The 22,981-nt window shown below is 42.0% G+C and overlaps 1 protein-coding gene across 3 annotated transcripts in view; it reads left to right on the top strand.

Moving 5' to 3' along the window:
• The first annotated feature begins 4,494 nt into the window (after positions 1 to 4,494).
• Positions 4,495 to 22,981, top strand: part of dlgap1b (discs, large (Drosophila) homolog-associated protein 1b) — a 120,477-nt gene continuing 101,990 nt past the window's right edge. The window contains exon 1 of one of the 3 annotated variants that reach the window (XM_049565088.1): positions 4,495 to 4,721. The gene's annotated coding sequence lies outside the window, so the exon portion shown is untranslated. The remainder of the gene's footprint in view (positions 4,722 to 22,981) is intronic. The other 2 variants (XM_049565086.1, XM_049565087.1) reach the window with 2 other exon arrangements.

Raw genomic sequence — 22,981 nt, forward strand, 5'->3', positions numbered from 1 at the left:
GGCTGGAATTAATTTGCTTCAAGACAAAGAGGCCTGAATTAAATCAAGTGGGAAAAAGCGATAGAGTCTTGAAGGGAACATCAAAGGTTTGCAGACGTCCCTCTGGGCCGTTTCATGAGCATCGATCGAAAATGCTGGGTGGGAACGTGCTTACAGTCTCCCATCCAGTGAAACTGATTTCATCCAGCTACGCCTGAGATCCGCTAATCTCTCAAGTCTGAAATTGTTCTGCGAGGAGCAGCAGCAGCAGAAGAAGAAGGGTGAGTGGCAGTTAAGGAAAAGATGGGGAAGGTGAAGCTGAAAGTAGGTGACATCTGCTGCAGAGCTGCTGCGATCAATGCTGCCACAAATAAAACCATGATGTTTTCATTTGAGATGTTATGCAACACAGATTCCTCACACATTCACCTCTAAGTAAAAAAAATAGAGTTGAAATTTGGATATAATTCTGTAAAGCACACTCATTACGCTTTTTACTGTTACAAGGCTGTCATTGCCATGGCAGCATCAGCAGAATTTATAATGATGTAGAATGATTAATAATTTACATTAATATGCCCTGTGCTTCATCCGCCAGCATCATAAATTTCATAACTCAAATAAATTACAGTGTAATTATAAAGCACAAGATTACTCTGTTGACAGAGTCAATACATGTAAAGCACATTGCAAAATGTGACTTGTAGAGATGCATATATAACAAGCAAGAAACACAGTGTAATGGCTTCTTCTTGGAGTTCTCTGAGAGCTGAGCAGTTTAAGTCTCTGACAAATTGTCCAAGTATGATTTAATGGTAATTGTGGCAACAAAATAATATAACAGTTAGTTTGCACTCTCTGTGTCATCTTTCATATGTTTGCAACTACCTCCTTTGGTATGAATTATTGATAAATAGCTGGCTGTTGCATGCTGAGACAGAGAGAGGTGGAAAATACGGACTGGATCACACACAGGATCTTCACCCTGTCTGACAACATGCACACAGAAAATGTGATTGAACACTGCTCTTCATATGGCTTTGAAACATACAGTGTATTCAGGTATTCTTTTTTAAAGTAAATGAATTAAATTTTAATCTTCTTGAATTGTTTTGTTGACATGCCTCAGGGATCAGAGGATTTTATTTATTTCCAACAAGCATCTCTGTGTATTTTTCTGTCTCTCAGCCTCAAGACAAATTCCGACAGAGCCAGGCTATTTCACACACTTTGATGTGTAGGCTAGCGTCATGGGTGTACTGTACTTGCAAGATGCTGTGACGCAAATAAGATCACACATGCTTCCTGAGGGACTCGCTGCACCAGCACAAGTTCCCCTTAAAGACGCCACACACAGAAAACCATCTTGAATATGAGCATAACTAGCCTTAAATACACAGTATACACACACACACACACACACACACACACACACGCTCTGCTTGTTTAAGCCTGTGGAGAGCTGCGCTTGTTGTTCTGTAAGGACAGCACCCGAAGATTTACTGCAGTCAGCCTTTTCCCCCAAGAAAAATCAGTCATCACACCAGGATCAGGCAGGATTAAATCATTATGCTGGCGGTTAAAATCAAAGGGGGAGTGAAAATGGTCAAAATTAGCACATGTGAACTGTACAAATCCAGTTCACCTCAGTTCATTCCTAATGCTCCACTGGCAACACAGTTAATCTTATTTGCATACAGTGCAAGTGTGTCCACTCATTATACCTCCGCTTATTTTTCTCTCCCTCTCCATCCCTCTCTGGGCTGTCACAGGGGGAATATTGATTTCACTGACACTTTCAGGGAATGCCTTTATTGACTGACTGCCACCAATAAATTGTTGATTGCCGCTTGATGAAAAGGCTTCAGGCTTCAGTAAATCCCCTGATAACGTCTCAATGCACAATATCCGTATGCAGCGTCACATCCTGATTTGTTTCAACACTGATCACCCCAAAGTCCGCACTAACACACATCAGTAGCCTACAGTATAAGTTGAATCTTTGCTGCCGCTGTTGCCAGGGTTATGCCATTGAAGTATGCAACCTTGTTATTAGATCTAGGCTGCCCGGCAGGCACAGAGCTGAGGCTGGTTTGCTGGTTGGGCTCTCTCCCAGCAGAGTAGCCTCCAGTCATTCATCAGTATCACTGCTAGAGAGAGAGACAGGGAGTGATGGGAGAAGTCTGTGTGATGTGCCTGTGTGCACTGTGCTGCACAATGTCTTTCTTTTTTTGTGTGTGTGTGTGTGTGAGTGCAAGACATATGTGATTTGGATGATAACTGCACTGAAGGATCTCATACTCCATGATACAAATGTCACAGTGCTCTATTATACATATGTTTTGGAGACGGTTTTGGTTATGAATACAACACATGATAATTCAATTTGAATATTTGGCCAAACCTGAAGACAAATGAACATAACAGAAGTAACTGAAATACACGCACTTAAAAAAAGCTGCTCCTCAGCAGATGGATTCGTCTGGCATCATGTGATTGTAAATGTACAAATTTCTTTTTCATTTTTTAATGCCGCTTGAATTGCTGATGATGATGTCCTCCTCCATTGTGGATATTTTGCATTATTCTTCTGTTATTTTTGTCAGGATAGATGTTATTTCTAGTATGGTGTTTTGTTGTGACTGTTGTTTTTTGTTTTTTTTTTTACAAAGTATAAGGTTTTGATTTACCACAACAAGACGAGTGACAGGGAGCAGTGTGAATGACAATTGTAAAATACCATATTGTAAATCTTAATTTGGACAATCAGCTTTTTCCACAAAGGGCTGTCAACTCTGGAACACACTACCAACTACTGAAATCAAACTGATTACAGATTTAAAATCTTTCATGACAAAGGTCAAGTGCTGGCTAAAAGCAAACCAGAGCTGTACCCACTTTTAGCTAAATGTGCTCAAACTTTAAAAGGGTATTAGTGTTTTGGTGTATAGTGGTATGTCTATTGTAGTAGATGTATTGTGAGATATATTGTGATGTATGTATTGTGGTCTATGTATTTATTGTGCCTTCCATGTTTATAGTGTATTGTGGTTGTATAATGATCAGTGTATTGTGGTTGTATAATGATCAATATATCATATATATATATATATATATATGATATATTTTTAATTACATTTTAGATCTACATGTAAAAGCCCAACCAGGAACGAGAGTTGAAATTAGCAACAGCTATAAACTCTCTGTGCTACACATCAGTCTCATACTCTGTAACTATGTTAAATTGCATTGTCCCTATCAAAAATAAATGAATGCATAAATGCAACTGTTTTTTCCCCTTTTAATCAGATAATCTTTTAATCAAATAATTATTTTTCTTTCAACCCAGGGGCATCACTGATAGCAATTAGCTTTCAGCTATTGGGTACAATATGTATTGTGCATTATCACTGCTAAATAAACAATAAATAAATTTGGTCTCATCATCTTGGCTTTAAAATTGTGAATAATTATTCATCTTAGAGAGAAAATAGGCAATAATATAAATAAGTAAAAAGTAAACAAAATAATTCAGAAAAATAAGTTAATACTTAGAAAAATATAAAATATATAGAATACACTTCTAGAAATATATATATAAAAACAAACAAACAAACAAAAAACCCTTCATAGCTCGAGGTCGATTTACTAGCCTTTTCCAGACCTTTCCTCCTCATAAAATGGATTTTGCTCAGTTTTGATGGGGATGTGGTGTGGCTTAAATGTACAGCATTACTGTATTTAATATATATTTACATAAGTTGTAGTGGGGGACTGAAAACATGTAAAACATTTACTAGGTTTAAGCAAAAGTTTGAAAATAGTGTTTTGATCAAATATGAAAATAAATGATCAGACTGTAATACTGAAACTTATAGTGTGTAAACTGCCTTTTGTAAGTTGTTTTTCGTGTGTGTTGTATTTTGTCTTGTTTGCCTGTTTTGGTTTTGTTTTGTTGTTGATTTTCCCCTATTTTCGGAGTGTGTTAGTGTCTAAGTTATGTTAAATTACTTTATTGTGATGTTTTGCAATGTAGTATTTAAGTATCTGCCATTTTCTGTGAGAGGCCGTGACTCTATTTACATGAATGTGTAGATTAATACATGATGTTCTTGTCTCTATTTGCAGACTGAAATAAATTCAAATCAAATCTTAATGTGACTGATAGACAGATCATTTTTATTTCATTTTGAGGCTGGAATGTGAAACCTTTAGAAAATAAGCTAACCTGAAATTAGCTTTTAGCCTTTAGCCTCATTAGCACAGTTATCCTAATTAGTGATAATGAATGGCACCTGGGGCTCCTCACTTTACAGGATACAGGAACGCTTTTTCAGTCATAATTTATCCGCAACAGCAACACCACTGATTATAATAGTGCTATTTATTATTATTTCGACTATTAATTTGAAGTTTTAGGCACAGACTTCCTCTAAAATGTTTTCTGTGTGTGTGGGATTTGGATGAGAGGACCGGTGGAGGATCCAGACAGCAGCCTGACTCCATGTCGGACCTTCCCTCCCTCCGCTCATGTGAAGCGCTGTTTCATACGTCCAGTGATGCCTCTGCAGCCCGCAGACGGAGCGATACAGGAAGATACTCCAGTGTATGGGACCTTACCATCCAAGTGACGTCCTATATGATAAATCCCGACTTGTTACATCCTCAAGGCAAAGCAGCAATTTCGGCGACATTCACAGGATTACTCTGGAGACGCTTCTCGGACGGCCTGCGTTGACAAGGTAGGGGGGCAAATGCGCAAATTGTTTGTCTCGTTTCATTCATCCTGCGGTGGCAATTTGTTTGCACTTGTCATCACTTATAACAGACGCACCTCTTTTATCCTAACATAATTCGTCAGCCACTTTTTCCTTCTCAGTGTGCAGAGTCTAACGTCATGCTGCTCGTTTTTATGTATCCAGCTTGTGCATGATGGGCTGTATTGATTGTATGTACTGGCACAACTTTCTTATAAACCACACACTGAAAGAAATTAGGCAATTCCTTTCGCCAAAGTTGTTAGACTGCGTTTTGCGCCCGTTGGCACGTTGATAACCGTCCTCACCACTAAGTGATAATGAGGCAAGGGTAAAATACCCAATCACCCAATCCGTGCGCCTTGACGGAACAAGCGCGTCTGCAATTGCGTCTTTGGCATTTTAACATGAGGATATGATGCAGATTTTGCTTCTTCTGCAACATTAACATAGCTTGGGATATAGAAAAAAAAAGCTGCCTGCTGCCACTTGCGGGATGAGGTTACAGTAATGGCCAGCAGAACATGTGCCATCATTTCACTGTGTCCAAAGCTCTGAGGTGTTCATGTGACCACATCATGCTTGACACTGTACACACTCCACTCATGGCTTCTGGAGCATCATGCTTCATCCCTATATTCCTATAGCCGTGCCAATCTGCTCTCTGGGTTTGTTCTCTCAGTCTGCTCCATGGGTTCATTCTGGCTCTCCATCTCCTCTGAAATTGGCTTGCTTTTGCATGTGGTCTGCACACACAGCACTGCTCCACGCTCAGTGTGTGACTCCAGTCATTAAAACACTGCCACAAGTAGTAGCCCGTGAGATTCAGTCGGCATAAACGAACACTACATCTGTAAATTACTCTCTAGACTTACACCAGCTGCGATATGAATGGATCACTTGTCTGACGCAAATGCACAACTAGTTCATCTACTAGAATAAAGCTGTGTTAATGGCTCCTGGTGTAGATGAAAATTATATGCCATTAGGAGAGACTCTGTAATTATTGTTGTGTGTGTGGAGAGGCGCTGAGCCAATTGGAATAAAAGCAATTGTTATTCTGACTCCAGCTGAGGTAAAGCAAGACTCAAGGACGATAGGAAGGGATCACGGCTATGAGGCCAATCAAGTATAAAGAAGCTATTAGCGCCCCTACCTTAATGAATTAAGCACTTAAATAATACAGGAATGTTGACTCAAAGCTGCAGGCCACACAGATCTTCCAGATTTGAGGTAATGTGCTGCAGGATAAGAGGCATATTTAATGATTCCCCCCTCTCTCTCTTTATCTTTGCCTCCTCCAAGTGAAAGGCATTGCAAGTCAGACATTTTTTCCAAGCGCGTTCTTTTTTTATCTCAAAGAAGCAGCGAACAGTCCCACAATCTGTTGATCTTCCCTCGGCGCCTGTGTCACTTCCTTAAGCCGTAAACGTGCACGCCATCCTTGTTAAACGCAAGGCCCCAGCATCTGCTCCCCCCCATCCCATCACCTCGTGTTAGAGACCTTCTGCATCTCACTTGTATGACTGACTGCAGTGGCTTCATACGACTGTGGAGATGGAGTGTTGGAGTGATCATTAGCTGGCATCCCTCTTTCCCTGTCAGATAATGATGGACTCGGTGCTGAACCCTCAACCTTGCGCCTGTGCTTCATTAGCTCCCCTTTTTGTCTTGATGCTGTTATCAGCTGTAGTACCTTCCCCTGGTATCATTTTCATATATCTCAGCCAGCTCACAGATGATAAGAATGTAAGAACGCACCGTTATGAAGGTCTTTTGTGACTGCCTCTTTTCATTCCCGTGTCAATTAGCAGAGGGTAAGCCCTGCTCCTGTCGTTGTTGTGCTGTTGTCGAACTAAGCGGCGCCAGTTTAGTTAAAACACGATGAGATCTGCTCTCCTACAAAATACCTGTAAACACTCCTCCAGCTGCCTGCTTTCCATGCGCTGCCTGTGGAATATTAAGGATGCTTTCGAGGGGAGATAAGGGCTTCTGAATATTTTAAAATCTCCATATATTTTTCACACTTCCTCTCCCATACCCTGCAAGTCTCGCTTCGCCGTGTAATTATGCAGATAATGCTGCTTGGATGTAAACGTGTCCTCACAGGCAGTCCACATGGCCTTGTTTGTGTGTTTGCTGTTCTGTCTTGAGCTTTTCTTTGAAGCCATGGAACCCTGAAATTAAAATGAAATTATAAAAGGACCATCAGATTGGAGCAGCCCGAGGGGCATAAGGAGGCTAAGACTAGTGGTGGCACAAATATTGCTTTCTAACACCCCAAGGCTTTACAATAAAAATAAGGGATGATGATGGCAATGACGATTTTGCAACGCACAGTGATGACATAGCTGTTACTCATAACTTGTCCCCCTCAGGTTTTATTAGGGAAGGCCAGAAGTCACAATCATGTCGTAATGATGGTTGTGGATGGCAGTGATGATGAGTCAGCTATAGCAGTATTCTCTGATGTGCTGTAGTTCCCGGCTGTGTTCTTTTCTTTGTTGAATTTTAATTACACTGCACTGTTCGACTGAGCGCAGCCCCGTCAGGTCCCACATCGTCTTGTCGCTTTTCAGTGGTTCACTTCGGAGAGCAGGATATCTTCCATTTCTGAGGCTTCTCCCTCACACCAATAAGGCTTAGTAGTTTGGCTTGAGGGGACTCTTCAAGCACTCCTGTTCCAGTCCTGTAATCTCAGCCTGCGCACTTTCCGCTGCACTTAGTTGCTGAGATTGGTCGTACAGGAGCTGTCAGCAGGCCAATTTAATTTCTTCATCTTTTCTCCTGTGGAATTTTTCCTCTGTGCCACCTCGGGGGAAACCAGTGGCGAACCTTGTATTTTTTATATTTTTTAAAGGCGAAGTTTAGAGAGAGCTGAACTTCTGTACAGCCTGGTATTCACTGAAGACTACAGAAGAAGTGTGTGTGCCACTGCCCATCAAACAGGCCTCGCTGACTGTACCAGATTGTTACACACACATAATGATGATAGACTCAGTGCTCGAAATAAATTTACTAATCCCGCTCCTCTGAGATTATCTGCCTTTTGAGGAGTTTTAGGCTGGAAAAAAAATCACTTTCTGCTCCCCAGGATTTAATCTTAATAACTCATCTAGTTTCTAAATGTCAGCAGCCGCCATAACATGTTCATTTAGCCGCCCCGTTCACTCAAAGAAGTGTTTCACTCCTAGAGAGATGGTCTTTTCAGAAATAGTAGATTGAAGCAAATACTTTTGAAATTGGTGCTATGTGACCAGAGAAGTCAGAGGAGGAAGGCTGTGGCATTTGATTTTGCTCAAGAGGTAGAAAACCTACAACTACCAGAATGCACTGGACCAATACGCACTCCCGCAAGTGGGTGACGTAATGTGACCTTGACTGTTTTTCCACAGGAAATATTATGGTGGCTGACTTGTCAGAAATGATCAGCATTAACAGAACACAAATTCTCATATTACAGGCAAACAGTGCACTAAAATATATTTCTGAAGATATTTTAGGTGACAAATAGGCAATAGAGTAACAGAATCTTGGTTTATATTATATCAACACAGCTTAGTTTTACTGTTTGATCTTTAAGGCTCTGTTTTTACAATACAGGAAACATTACGGCACCCACTTCCTGTTCACAAATTCTCATATTACAGGAAAACAGTGCACTAAAATATGTCTCTGAAGACATTTTTAGGTGAGAAATAGGCAATACAGTAACAGAATCTTGGTTTATATTTGATCAGCACTGCTTAGTTTTACATAGTTTTTACAGTACAGGAAACAGTATGGCACCCACTTCCTGTTCACAGTTTCTCATATTACAGGCAAACAGTGCACTAAAATCTGTTTCTGAAGACATTTTAGGGGAGAAATAGGGAAAACAGTAACAGAATCTTGGTTTATATTTGGCCAGAGAGAGGTCAGAGAGAGGTGAATCTCTTGATCCTCTTCCATTCTCTTTGTGTACATGGTGGCGGGCATCCGAAAATGCGGTAGAACAATCTGTAGTTGGAGTAACAGCGGATTTGAGCTGAGAGATGAGCGGGGAGATCTGGGCGCTGGTGAGATCGTTATGATACAAAGCTGGTTGAAAATTGGCCAAGTATCTCTTAATTGACAAGTGTAATTCATTTGGAGGTCAAAGTCATTACTGTGACACTGTGCTGCAGCTGAAGCATGAGGCAAAATACACTTACTGATGATGTCACTTTGCTGTGTATACATTATTCTGCTGAGGGAGCTGTGTGTGCGCAGCAGCTGTAAAGTCACAGCTATTGAATGTCTGATGAAGAACATTGTTTACCATCACAGCTTCCCCTTCATGCCTGCAGGACTTACTACAGTCTGTGCCTCAGGCTTTCTCTCTGTGTTGATAGTGTGTGTTTCTCCACACACATTATGAACACATACGCTTACAGTATGTCTTAACACATCATTATCTCCCCACAGTTCTGTCGAGCCTTCTGTAGTGTCCGTCTTTCATTTGTGAGGAGATGGTAACAGCCACGGCAGTCTCACCTTTTTTTGTCTCTGCAAACATGCAGTGACACTGAGTCCCTTTGCATGTGTGATGCCATTCATGCCCCGGCACGCTCCGTTGAAATGCTTTGATGTGATAGCCTGCTTTTTATGTGCCTTTCACCAGAAACTAGGGCACTCATTTGTTGATATAAAGACATACTGTAGACCTGCATTCGACAGGGGACAATGTCAATTCTGGTGGGAGAGCAAGGGAAAGGGGAAGAGAGGCATGTTTGTATGCCTTCCAGCTATTGGAGCATGCTCCGACTGTGAAAGGCCACTGCCATTGTTGGGTAACATAATCCACTAGGGAGGCCTTCGGCCAGACACTGGGGAGGACTGCCTGTACATGCCCCCCCCCTCTCAGTGCAGATGCATATCCCTTTCTGTGCTGGAATCAGCTGCTGAATGCAAAGCAATTTTCAACTGTTACTGAACCTGTGTGTGGGGTGATAGTGCACATATCCCCTTATTGTTGCCATTTTAAACACAAACTCTCTGCTAGCTGACTGGCTTGTTTAAACAGCCGTATTGATAGTGGTATATTCTGATATTGTTCAGTGGTGGCGAGCGGCTGAATGGAGAAATATACAAACAGCTACCTCCTCTAGGGGAAAAAATCACTGCAGAGATAACTCTCTCTGAATTTTTTTAATGAATTATGGTGGTGTGTATGGTGTATCACCCGAAGAACTGATACCAACCATAATGCGTCTGTGAGCAGATTTGTGGTTTGATAGTGGAATCGGTGGCTCACAATGGATTATGTACAGACGCATGCCTCAGTGTCGGATTGCTTGCAATCTAATAAGTACAGGCATTATTTCCCATCATGGTATATTGTAGGAGGCTATGCACGTAGACATGCACTCAGGCTGCATATTCCCACACGGACACAGACACACTCATACACACAGAATAGACATACACTTGAGGGAAAATCAACCTGTTTGCGGCTGCCTGATCAGCCAGTTTTTGTTGTGCAAACTGCTTACTATAGGCCCGTTTCCACTGAAGAAGTTCGTGGTACTATTTGGGGGGCAGGAACTACTCCAGGAACATCCTCCCGTTCGGCCCTCTCAACCGCCGTGTCTCCTCTGAGCGGAGTACGAGGAAGGTTCCTGTAAAGTTACGGGCTGCCTCTGGATGTGACGTAATCGTTGCGCGACCATTTTGACCGGGGCGACGTAGGGACGCCATTAGCCGATAGCGGTGTCTGTAATAACTCACTAAATGGCCCGTGAAAAAAATACTTTTTCCGGCGGATGTCTTAGTTACAACATGATTGAGCTAACTGGGGTAGTTTCATGTCGTATCCGACAACGGGAGGCTTTTAACAGAAGACGTCCTGATGTTAGCTTTGCTGCTGATGTTAGCTGATGCTTTCTAGACATCGTGATTTCCCAAAACTGAATAAATACCACACATATCAACACAAAATTACTATGCTAGCTCAATCATGTTGTAACTAAGATATCCGCTGGAAAGAATATTTTTTTCACGGGCCATTTAGTGAGGTTTTTTTTACATGACAGCGAAAGCTATATGAACGAGCTAACCCTCGTCTGCTGAGTTTTAAAAATGCTGGCTATTTTGTTGCTTTCTGTTGACGTCACATCCCTTCTTGAGTATATCCAATCAGCACCAAGTAATTCCCAACCCCCAGCCAGGAGTCTTTCGGGGCCGTTCTGAGTAACTACCCCGAGGCAGGGACTTGTTTAGCCCCCGTAAAAGTTCCGGAACTCTGTCCTTCGGGGGTGGTTCCTGCGGTGGAGACACGCACCAACGGCCCCGGCCCCGGCCCCGTAAAATTACCCCGAAGTTCCTGCGGTGGAAACGGGCCTTATCATGGGTGGACTCTGAGACAATGGGCCTCTGGGTTCAGATTAGGGATGGGAATCACCAGAGGAATCACGTTACGATATTATCATGATACGTAAGTCGTGATACAATATTGCGATTTTAAATATGTTGCTATATGCTGATTATTACAACAAAATATATTGCGATATATTGCGCTTTATTACCTTTTTTTTAAACTGTAAATTATGTCCCCCAAAGGAAAACTTTGTCAGCAGCAGCAAAATGTGTCTAGTGAACTGAAAAAGCAGTTAATTGTATTATTCTAGTTGGCTACCAAAAGTTTAATGTATTTGTAATGTTTATAATTTATATAGTAAAAAAAATCGAGACTGTGTGACGATACGATATCGCCAAAAATATCGCGATACTATGCTGTATCGATTTTTTTCCTCCGCCCCGAACTCCGATATGCAAAAGGCCCCCCTACCTTTGGTACACAGGGGTAATACACACAGACTTTGTGTTGTTTTGTGTTTCTATGTTGTTGCTATGCATCATTTGGGGATTTTGTGTCTCTTTAGGGTAATTTTGTGTCTTTTTTGGGGTCATTTTGCAGCATTTTGTAGTTATTTTTTGTCTCTTTGCAGCTCTTTTGCATCTCTTTTGTAGTCTTTTTTAGTCTCCTCCAGATCGGTATGTGTTTAAATTTCATTTTGCAGGTGAAGGTTAGGTGAAGCCCTGACACTTTGGGCCCCTGGTCTTGTGCCTGGTAGGCCTGTTCAGTAATCCATCCATGCATACTATGTGTTTTCTATGTTTCAGGTTTGCAATGTGTAGCTCAGCTTGTAAAGCCTGGTGTAATCATGTGGAAAACAACTCTTAATACATACAGTAATATGGCTATTGTCTCTTCTGGTCAGTTTTGATATATTTTGAGAACAGGAGTCGAAGGAATCGCTGAACTAATTTTAAGCCAGACGAATCTGAATATGGTACACTGATGCAATGAAGTGAAGTCCCTCCACTTCTATTTCTAACCTTATCAGGTTATCGGATATCATAAAAAGTCAAATAGCAGTCATGCTGTTAAAATGATTTTTCATAAAAGGTTCCTATGTTCACTTTTCTCACTTACAATTTCATATTCTCTGCGAGTGAACAGCTCCTTGCCGCTAAGTGAAGCCCATCATCACCTCAATTGTGAGGGCTCTGCATGCGAGTGGGTAGTAGACATATTTTTTGTTCAAATAGCTTTTTTTTATGAAACAACATTTTACTATATGAAAGGCACATATCCATTAGAAAGCAATCATTCCCTCAGAAATGGCAATATGCTAATGTTTGTACAAACATCACACATATTTCGAAACAGGGTTTTCTCCTATAATTCCAAACATCATTTATAGCCTAATCTAAGATCTGCAAAGCCAGTGGCAGAGTTGATGCTTATTTCTTTGTACCACAGTCTGTTAGCATGTGTACAGAGTAAAGCCAGAGAGACTAATTTGCATGCAGACTGAAGCTTTAGGAAAGTCTCGACGGCTTGTCTACTAGACTGACAGTGATGAGAGAGAGGGCTGATCCCTGTTTTGAGAGGACTTTGACAAGATCTCACTGTTTTGAAGGCACTGTGCCAGAAGGCACTAATGATTATGATATCAGTAGAACAATGCAAGGTAACTCTGAGTGGTCTGTGTGCTCTTTATCACATAATAATTTAAGTGCACAGAGTCAATTTGAAAGCAAATTTATATTTTTTGACCAAATAATAGGCAATTTAGTTTCATCCAAACAGTGCCAGACGAAAACATGTCATGACATCAATTGCTTGTTATTGAACAAATAGACACTTTTTATAGTCTGACGGTCGTCTAGACATGATAATAGCTTCTGTTATCATAGCAACATTTTAAAAAGGTGTGTCATTCCCGAGGCGTCTGCAGGGATAAATTATTTCACAGGGCATAATGTTTTCATAGCGAATATCAAACCTCAGCCGCCTAGATGGGATGATGGGTGGAACAGGAATGGGCCACAATCATTGTCGTGTCAACCTATTTAACCTCCACACAGCCCAGGTGTCACATCCTGTAATAACAAATTAATGTGACATTTTCACCGTTCCCTGACACTGATGAGGGATTTTGCAATCCAGCCCAGATGCTGATCTGTCTTGTTCCATCACTTCCTGCAATATTTAGAACAGATCCACCGTCAAAAAGTGATGACAGTTATAATGTCTTGTTTTGGAGATGCATATTTGATGACCTGTCATGGTCGATGTAATCCTTGGTGATAAATAAATTACATTTGTATTAAAAAAACACCATGTTTCATCAGTTAAATGCTTTTAATGTGGAGCAGCAGTAGTGTGAAATGTTGGCTTTGCTTTGGAAGTAACTTAATACAGCTCTGATATGGTGTTTTCTTGATGCATTGCAAGACAATCATCTACGATACATTGCAATGTCTGTTTAACCAAAGAAGTAGATAATACTAAGGTATTTATTCACTGCATTGTGGTGTCATTTTCACAGAATTTTACAGCTGAGATTAAACAATGTGCAAAAAAGTGCATTGAGTCTTAGCTTACTGTGTTCATTGTAGGCTGACTTACAGCTCAGGGAGCTTCAGCCATTTTCTCAAGGACGAGATCAGGATGATGGTGAATCAGGTGGCTGTACGTGTTTGCCATGTTTCCCCAGCCCAGTCACCAGGAAAAAAATTGGACAGGTCACCAGACTATCACAGGACTGACACATAGAGACAGACAACCATTCACGCTCACATTCACACCTACGGCCAATTTAGAGTCACCTGTTAACCTGCATGTCTTTGGACTATGGGAGGAAGCCGGAGTAGCCGGGAAAACCCACGCTGGCACGAGGAGAACATGCAAACTCCACACAGCAGGGCTGTGGTTGCTCTGCACCGGGGACAGTTGTGAGATCTGCCCAGCCACGCACATGTAGTGACAGGGTTAACTGTGAGCATCACATGATCACTTAATGGCTATTAACAGCTTTAAGGACAGAGTCAAGCCGTTGCTGTTGGTGTTACTTTGTGGTGCTGAATGTTAGCCACAGCTGCTGTTTTAGCTTGTGCTAACTGGGCAGATGTTAAACTGACTGTTGACTGCTGAGGAGAGAGGCTCTGGAGACTTCAGTTGGGAGTCAGGATGGTCTGGGCCAAAAAATGATTTGCCAAAAAAAGGATCGAATGCAGGTATTGGTTGACTGGAGACATTTCAGTACTACTTGGTACTGGGTTATTTTGGTAGATACCTTAAATGTATTGAGTACCCATACCCAGCCTTACTGTCCATTCCACCTCTAATAGAGAGATATGGCCATTGCAGAAAAAAAATGCCAACCATAAATTAAAAATAGAGTTTGATTTTATGAAAATCTCTAGAATCATAACTGGAGGCAAAATCCCACTTTAGAATTATTAGCCCAGTTTCCATTAAGGTTTTCCTCTCATCATATTTTCCCCCTGGACCGTGAAACAGCTTGTTGCTCACAGTGTCAGTTTGGTGAGGATTGGCTTAGTGGAGCAGTGAGGGGGCTTCTCTTGACCTGCCAGCATCCCTCCACACCACAGCTTTCTGCAGTGCCCTGCAGCAGCTGGCCTGGCTGGCTCTCAGTGGCTGTGACAGGAGAAAGGAGGATGACGAAGATCTCCCCAGCTCTGACTCCTCTCTGAGTCGCCGGGCGCTGTCACACAGCGAGAGAGCGCGTGATCACAGTTACATTCGGCCATTTTAAAGCTCACAGGCAAGTGTGGTTCCGCAAAGCTGCCGCACATTACTGATCCACAGGGACAGATTTTATATGTCCCTTATAAAGTTTTAGGGGAAGTATTTTTCAATCTGCTAATAATATTGTTTTATTGAAACTCATCAGAATTCAATGAACTCCTTATTTATTGGCATCTCTTACACAAATTTAATTTACAGCCTCTCCCTTCAGCAGAGAATACACAGTTGTTGGCATTAACGTGTCACGTGCCTGACAAGAGTCCAGACTGTCATGTGACCCAACATCAAGGAAAGCCTTTGTGAGCACAGCACCTGTTTATTTAAAGCAAGGAGATTTATTTAAGAGCTCGTTACACAAGATAAGCTGCAAAAGGTACGGCTCTAAATGCAACAGAAGAGCCTATTTGTAAATGTCCGCAAGTGCCAGGCTCTAAGTGCCTGGCTGGAAGATGAATTGAGGCGATAAGCAAGAGAGGGTAATTTCAACAATGGGTATTTTAGAAGGTAGATATTTTGAGATGACAGCCTTTAATTGATCTCATCACTTTTGAATAGAGTATAATATGGGGCTTTCATTAAGCTCATCTCAACGCTGACAGCACTCTGTCAGCTCAGAGAAAAGTAGAGGGATGGCCTGTGTGGCCTGAATGTTAGAGCAGGAATTCTGATACATCAGTGGCTGTATTTTCTCCCTCTTCCAGCCTTACATGCTCAGTACATGGGCTTACTTTGATCCCAGCTTTGACAATAAGAACCCACAAGAGATGGTTTTGGGCAGAACTGACTGAATAGGGAGGTTTGACACAGTTGTTACGGATCCAAAATGGCGTCAGCGCTGGCTGAAGGCCCCTTCGCGTTCTTGATTTTAATTGAGAGAGAGCCCCTCAAGCTTACTGCCAACTTCCCAGTGGAAGAAACCCTACTGGGAACTTTCCCTGCAGTGAAATGTTGAACCACTCATCGTCCTCCTGCGCCAGCATAAGAGGCTCTCAGCTCTTCTATCTTCTGTTGGAAGAGAGCATCTTTTAGAGGCATATATCATGTGATTGACATTTGAGTGGCAAGACATGTCAGTTAGAAATGTTGTGTACTCGTCTGATTATGTGTATGAAGTACATGCAGATAACATGCAGTAATCTTGATATGGTTGCATGATCCATAGGATTAGTTTGGATTAGGAGAGCTATCCAATTTCACATGACAGCAATAATAATCTGTTTTTGAACTAATAACCTATTAATCGTGCTGGGAGAATATTCCCACATGTAAGCGACGGCAACACTTTTGACCTGACGCTTAAATAATTGATCGAGGAAAGAGGCAGGGGGTTCAGATGTAATCATAACATGCACTTGAATTTTATATAGGGTCCGTGTACTGTGGAATGTCCATGTGAGGGAAGGCAGGGCCCTAAAACTCTGCCAGATTTCATTTCACGCTCCGCAGAGCACAGCCTCTGAGACGGTGACATTTACATGGCCCTCTATACCACCGCCAGTTGCTGCAGGCCCAAGGCACTGGCTAAATCAGGCACAAGGGCCAATGAATGAGGAGGCAATGCGAGCGAGAGAACAAGGAGAAGATGGCTAATGTGCTGTGCAGGGGAAGCACACAGAGCACATGAGTTTATGCTAAAAGGACTGTTTCACATCACACTCGTCTTTAGCATAAAGACCTCTCTTTGGAACATGCATTACAGTATGTGAAATATATGAATTATGCAGTGATGATTTATCATCTTTGTCTCTGTATCATCGCTAAGATGTTCTGTGATAAGTAGCTTCTGTACTGACCTTTGTAAATGATTATGGCTGCTTTGTGCAGCACATATGCAAATCCATGACACCCACAAACATTAATACAGTTCATTTAGGCAGACCCCAGTATGGGAACAAATAGTTCTGTATGTGTCGCAGTGATGTTGCTTGTTTGTGTGTGGGGGAGGAGACCATTGTTGAGTCAGTAAGACCAGCTTTTCCAGGGATTATCTGCTCCAAAGGCCAACTGGTCATCTCCTAACCAAAAGGTCATCAGGCTAGTTTAAATGCTAGTTAACCCCTCCTGCCCCACTTCAACACACTCACTCTATCCCCCCCACTAATCTCATTGGGCCTCAACCTCTAGTAGCTGCTTCACTTCAGCCCGCATGAGTAGTTTAGCCCTTACTGAGCTCCATATCGGCGCTTTTCTTCTTGATGGCTCTCCCCCTGAGAGGTTTCCCAGTAGGTTGAAATAAACATGCAGAGCAGCTGCACATGCTGAAATGTTTCTGGCTGCATTCAAAGGAAACCCTTTGGCAATAGAAGAATGTTTTCTTCCTCTGAAACCATTACAGACTGCTTTCACAGGTCTTCCAGTAAGCTCCTGAAAATGTATGAAGACAATGCACATTTGGCGTATATAATAACCGCACAGGACAACTTGGGCACCATCTCCTCACGCTGTATCATCTGTGAGCATTCTGCTGCCGAGCCAGTTTGGCGCAAATTCCCTGCTCCTTTCAGTCTTCAAATCCTGGCTTTTGCTTTTGTTTTTGTTCCCTGGCAAGTCACTTTGCTATGATATTTTTTCCCAGGTGGTGTGAAACTATAGAGCCGCGTGTGTGGAAACACATCAGTCAGTGTGTACTGGGAGACTGGAGGCTGTTCAACTCAGAAAAGCTGTGGAGTTGTACGTGACAGCCTTTCATTTGTCTCCAGAAATGCTTTATTTAAATCACAACATATTTCATGAAATGTCGAGCCATCGCCGTCCCTGCACTGTAATCTGACGCAGAAGGCAAAGAGGCAGATGGACAAAATGACGACAGTAGCTCGGGAGCAGGTGGAGGTCAGCGCTGCCACCACGCAGTCTCAACTGGCCTGTTCGTCACGGTGCAGTGAATCAATACGGCTGTCAGATGAGTCCGTGGCGCGAGTCCATTACAAAGTTGTAAATCTAGCTATGGCGCTTACTAACCACCATAATGAGGTGGTAACAAAGTTATGGAATCATTAGTGAGCATGTGTCCCGGCAGGGCGGCGAGGGAAAGCGAGCTTGGGGAGGTTACAGCATGACAGATGGTGACTGTATGTGTGTGTCAGTGTGTGAATGAGTGAATGCTTGGTGTTGGTACTCGGGGTTGTTTTTGCACAGAAACGAGTGGAAGGAGGACCAGATATGTTATTCAGCTTGGTATATTGATCGTAGCAGGGCCTTGAAAATTGTTGCCAGTTTTGGTTCACTTCTTCTTGGGGAGGGTTTGTTTTGACAGCATGATTTCAATATTGTTTACAGATTGCCATCTTGGCACAATAATATCAGTGTTTCACAAAACTAATGCTTATATTTAGAATCCGAAAGTGGTTTAATCCATGTCATATTTCCTGCATAGTTTGTATCATATACCTTTACTGAATTAAGTTGGATTTAAGGCTTCCTAATCAGTCACATTTTCTGAATAATAACTCATCTGAAACAGTTATTCAAATGCAGCTAAACCAAATGCCATGTTTGCATTGATTCCTGGATTATCTCTCGGCTTATAGAGACAATCATTTGTCAAATTAAAACCATAGGGATTACAGAAACTAACTGTCACCAGCATTGTTTTTATGATCCACACGAGGCCAGGAACATGAGTTTGTAAAACATATCAATAAAGTGGCGTAAATTAAATGCAGCTCCTCGCGTGGTGTTTTTTAAGTTCAGGCATAAATCACCATGTTGCGTTTTGGCTGCAGGGAGAGAAAAAGGGGGGAGGGAGAGGCTGAAACTGTGGTACAAAGCCAAAGCATGACCGATGCCAAGGTGGCAGGCATGGAAGAGGTGGGAGGGAGGGAGAAGATGAGAGGAGAAAAAGCGTATTCACAATCTCATAACCTAATAATGACAGGGGATCTATTTATGACCAATCATCTAGAGTGCCCCTCTATTTATTGTTGTTTTTTTTTCATGCAGCTAGCATAGTTAGAGTTTCACGAGGTTATTTTCTTGCGTTTTGTGCAGTGTGAAAAACAACTTTCATGCGGACTTGAAATTGGCTCAAACTACATAATCGTCCCCAGTAAGAAATTCACTGTAATTGTGGTGTGCATGCATCATGCATAGTAGTCACTGTTTGTCATCCGGCACCCACAGGAAGAAGACAAAATTGGTCACGGCAGTTTTTTTGTTGTTGTTGTCAATCTATGAAAAAAGTAAAGTGTTAGAAATGATCAGTGGAGCATGAGTTTGAATTACGCTGTTGTTTTTTTAAAAGAAAAAAAAAATGGAAACGTGTGTCCATCTTGCCACTTTGTTTCTGCTGACTGGCCTTGGCAGAGCTCACCATGTTGTCTTCTCTCTCCAAAGACTGACTTTTTTTTTTAATAATTGTAACCTCAAAGTGTGACTCCTGCACTTTTGCGAGAGTAGCTTTTTTTTTTTTAACTCCTCTTGTGGCTCTTTACAAGCTCAGATTGTCCTGGCACCTGAGTGACAGTGAATATTGCCCTGCTCCCAATTTCCCACCTGCAAAGGGGCTGGGAAGGGGAGTGAATCAGCAGACCCTTCCATCGACGTCGTCTCCGCTCCGTCTCTCCTCCTCTCTTGACCTCCACACCCACTCGTTTGTGACAGAGAAATTTAGTGTCTAGATTTATTAGTAATTTAATTAGCGGGGAAGAAAAAGGTCACAAGCGCCGAGATCTTTGCACATGTGCATTAGAGAGAGTTCTTTGCTAATTGAGCACAAAATGGACAGACAGCTGGAGGTCAGACATCAGTCTGGCTCCGTGGGCCGAGTGATGGGGGCCGCCGTTGAATTAGCCGGCTTCTCGGCCTGTTATTGGTCGCCACTTTTTCAGGTCACCACTTACGCCTGCATTCTCGCTGAGCCTTTTCAGGGACGTGCCATTTTTAGTATAGATAATCTAGATATACATAATAAAAGTGGTTTTGGGTGGAATTCAGGACAGCAGATTTGCAGGGAGATCAAAATATGTTTTTGGCTGAAACTAAGTGATGGTGTGTGTGTGTGTGTGTGTGTGTGTGTGTGTGTGTGTTTGTGTGTGATGGTGCTTGCGTGTGTGTGACAGAAGGAGGAAGAGAAAGAGAGAAAGATGAATGAATGTCCCTGAGAGCAAGTTAGTGCAGCTTGCAGGATGACTTCAGCACCACGGACAGCGTCTCATGCTTCATGCATATCACAATGCTCTTTTATCTGTATCGCTGCACTCCATCTGTTCCCACACATTCACTCACACACACACACACACACACACACACACACACACACACACACACACACACACGCACACAAATTCAAAAGTGAACTTACGTTTATAGATTAATGAATGTGGCAGTGCAGCAAAGATCTGAGGAACAAGTTTCTGCGATAAGCTCAGCAAACACAAGTTCGCAGCCGGCAAAAGGAGCCAAGCTTAATTTAGCATCACCCGTTATTTTATCTGCTTATTTCCATAGCTGGCTCTGACACCTTACAAATTACCAGAAGGGATATTTGGAGCAAACACTGACACAAGCCCTCCCTGTCAAAGTTTTGTTTGATTTCTGTTGTTATTGTTTGTGCGAAAATAGAACACCAAAGGAGACTGCGTTTTGTTTATTGAATCAATATAGATATCATCTGAAGCTTCAGTTTGAAACATTCATTCCTGCCCGCTATTGTTTCGTTATCCCCCTCGTTATGACAAGATGTTTGTCTCATTTAAACCGCTTTTGTAGCTTGGCTGGCAGTTTCTGTTTAACAGGATGCTCGGTTGAGTGAATGTGATGCTCAGCAGCTCCTATGCAAGAACTGTCCAACACTGCATAGCTAAGATGTAAATGATCAAACAACTCACCCACCTGACAATGCCTGAAGGATCTGGGGACTTCAAGTTGTTTCATCCCCACTGTAATTGAATATTCATTTCCATCTCACTTACTTCCCTGACTCCATTCAGACAGGCGTTTCTTTGAACTTTATATTCTGGATAAGACGGTTCTGGCCCGGATTATACTTTAAAAAGTTCTGGTCTCCCTCTCAGGAATTCTTGTCTTGTTTTCGTTTTTGCGGTATCAAAAAGAAGACCGAGCGTAAAATGCAAACAGGCACCTATTCGCTCACTAATTTGAGATCAGAAAGCAAATCATTTAACGCCATTGTCCCTTTTTGGAATGAGATGTATCTAATGCATTAAAGACAGCAAGCACGCCTTTGTAGCGTAATTAGCAAGTTGTTGAGAAGAGGATGCTGCTTTTTTCTTTCCTTCCCTAAACGCTTTCCACACTGCCAGGCAGACAGACAGTGAAAGCCTGCGTGTCGAAAGCATGAAATACTGGCATCTGTGAGGACACCCAAATCTCCTTGGCGGTTCTGGCAGAGAGAGAGGGGAGTGCACAGGCAGCAGAAAATGGCTTAGTCAGGGTCATCACTAGCCAATAGCTTTGGATAGCTGTGACAAGCCAGGGCATTTTCTCAGGCTCCAATAAGCTAAGTGAGAAAAGATCTTCTTGACGCCGCAATGCCAACAAACACTTTTCTCACGGTCTTTATCGGCCATAATTATCATACATTTTATGGAGTGCTTCAGATTGTGGTGTTTATATGACACTTACAGAAGTTCTCAGAGACACAACAGCAGGAAATCTGACATCCAAGGGAAATAAAGTGGCATTGCCTGCGCACTCTTCTGAGAAGAAAAGTTTTATATTTTTTGTTTTGATCACAACACCCACTGTCTGTTGATGTAGTGATAAGAGTGTAGTTTATCTGTTTGTGTAGATGGAAAAATGCTTTGAAACCATAACTATACTTTTTTTGGCCGACAATGACCAGATAACAGACTGCAACATGACAATAAAAAAACAACAAAACACACTTTGTACACATATTCTTGCTAGAAATCTTGTGTTGCACCTGAGCTTGCTGACGGAGCTAGGCAACTAGACAAACAAAAGTGTGTAAGTAAGCTACTAACATAATTTTGTAGGCTAATTAGCCTGTTAGCTGCTGCTGAGCGTTGCAGAAATGAGTCCTACAACCCAACAAAGGCAATTAATTTTTTGTTTGGGTTTTTTGGTTAGATGCCTAAATGAGGTCTGAGGTTAACACAAGCTCAAGACATTTTCACATTTTGTTCTATGACATAAAATACTGATGCATTTTGAGGCCTTTACATGTCTTAAAAAAGACAGTTGCTAAGAAGTGCCTAAATGAGACTGTTTATAGCCTAATGTTAGCTTGTTGCTTCTTTCGATTGCATTTCCGCTTCAAAAATCAGAAAAGTGGTGTTCATTTATGAAGATTATCTAGCTAAACAAAACCTGTATCATCAACCTTTGTTTGCCTCAGAGCTTATTGTCTGCAGTAATCCAAAATCCAATGGAAAAATCCCATCGGCTTTTTGTTGAAGGAACCAGGCTGATGTTAAAATACAGGTTGGCCTACAAAAAACCCCATCATTCCTGCAGCACTCTATACTTTTAGTATGACAGTACATCTCAAGATGTTTCAGTTTAGATGCTAAATTATGTGATCCCTATTCACTGACTGTTGCTACCTTGTAAGCTGGCACAAGTTTGTTTACATTGTGCCGCTGCCGGCTCAGCTGTCAATCAAAGACGTACCCAGCCCGCCCACTCAGAGGCTCAAGGGCATATGTTTCTGATGTATCTCCAAAGACCCATTTTCTTTATTTAAATAATAATATATTAACAATAGATTTGTCAAATCACCCTGACGTGATTTTGGTCTGCAAAAATGTCTGTGATATGAGTTTGACTTTAAGAGCTTTCCCCCTTTCGGCTGTTTTATTCAAATAATGCAGTTGTCAAACACAGTTGACCTTGATTCAGTGTACCGTATCCCACAGCACCACTGCTGTCTGATCTGTATTCCATGTGTATATGGCCACAACCCACTAAAAAGTAATAATACATCCTCACTGAATATTGTTTTCCATGATATGTGGATGGCCACAGCAGGGGGGGGAGGTCCCTCAGCGTGGCTGAAGTCAAACCAAGTCACGATACCTCAGTGTGCTGCGGCACAGTGGGATTATTCTTTGCATGTCAAAGTGCCTGGATGCTCTTTTCTAGATGAGTCTTGTCACTGGAGATGCATATAAGCATATATGGCTGTTGAAGTTCAGTGGCCCGCAGAACAACAGATGTACTTCCTGTGTTGACACACACGCGA

This window comes from Epinephelus fuscoguttatus, linkage group LG21, assembly GCF_011397635.1.
Source record: "Epinephelus fuscoguttatus linkage group LG21, E.fuscoguttatus.final_Chr_v1".
NCBI classification, from domain to species: domain Eukaryota; kingdom Metazoa; phylum Chordata; class Actinopteri; order Perciformes; family Serranidae; genus Epinephelus; species Epinephelus fuscoguttatus.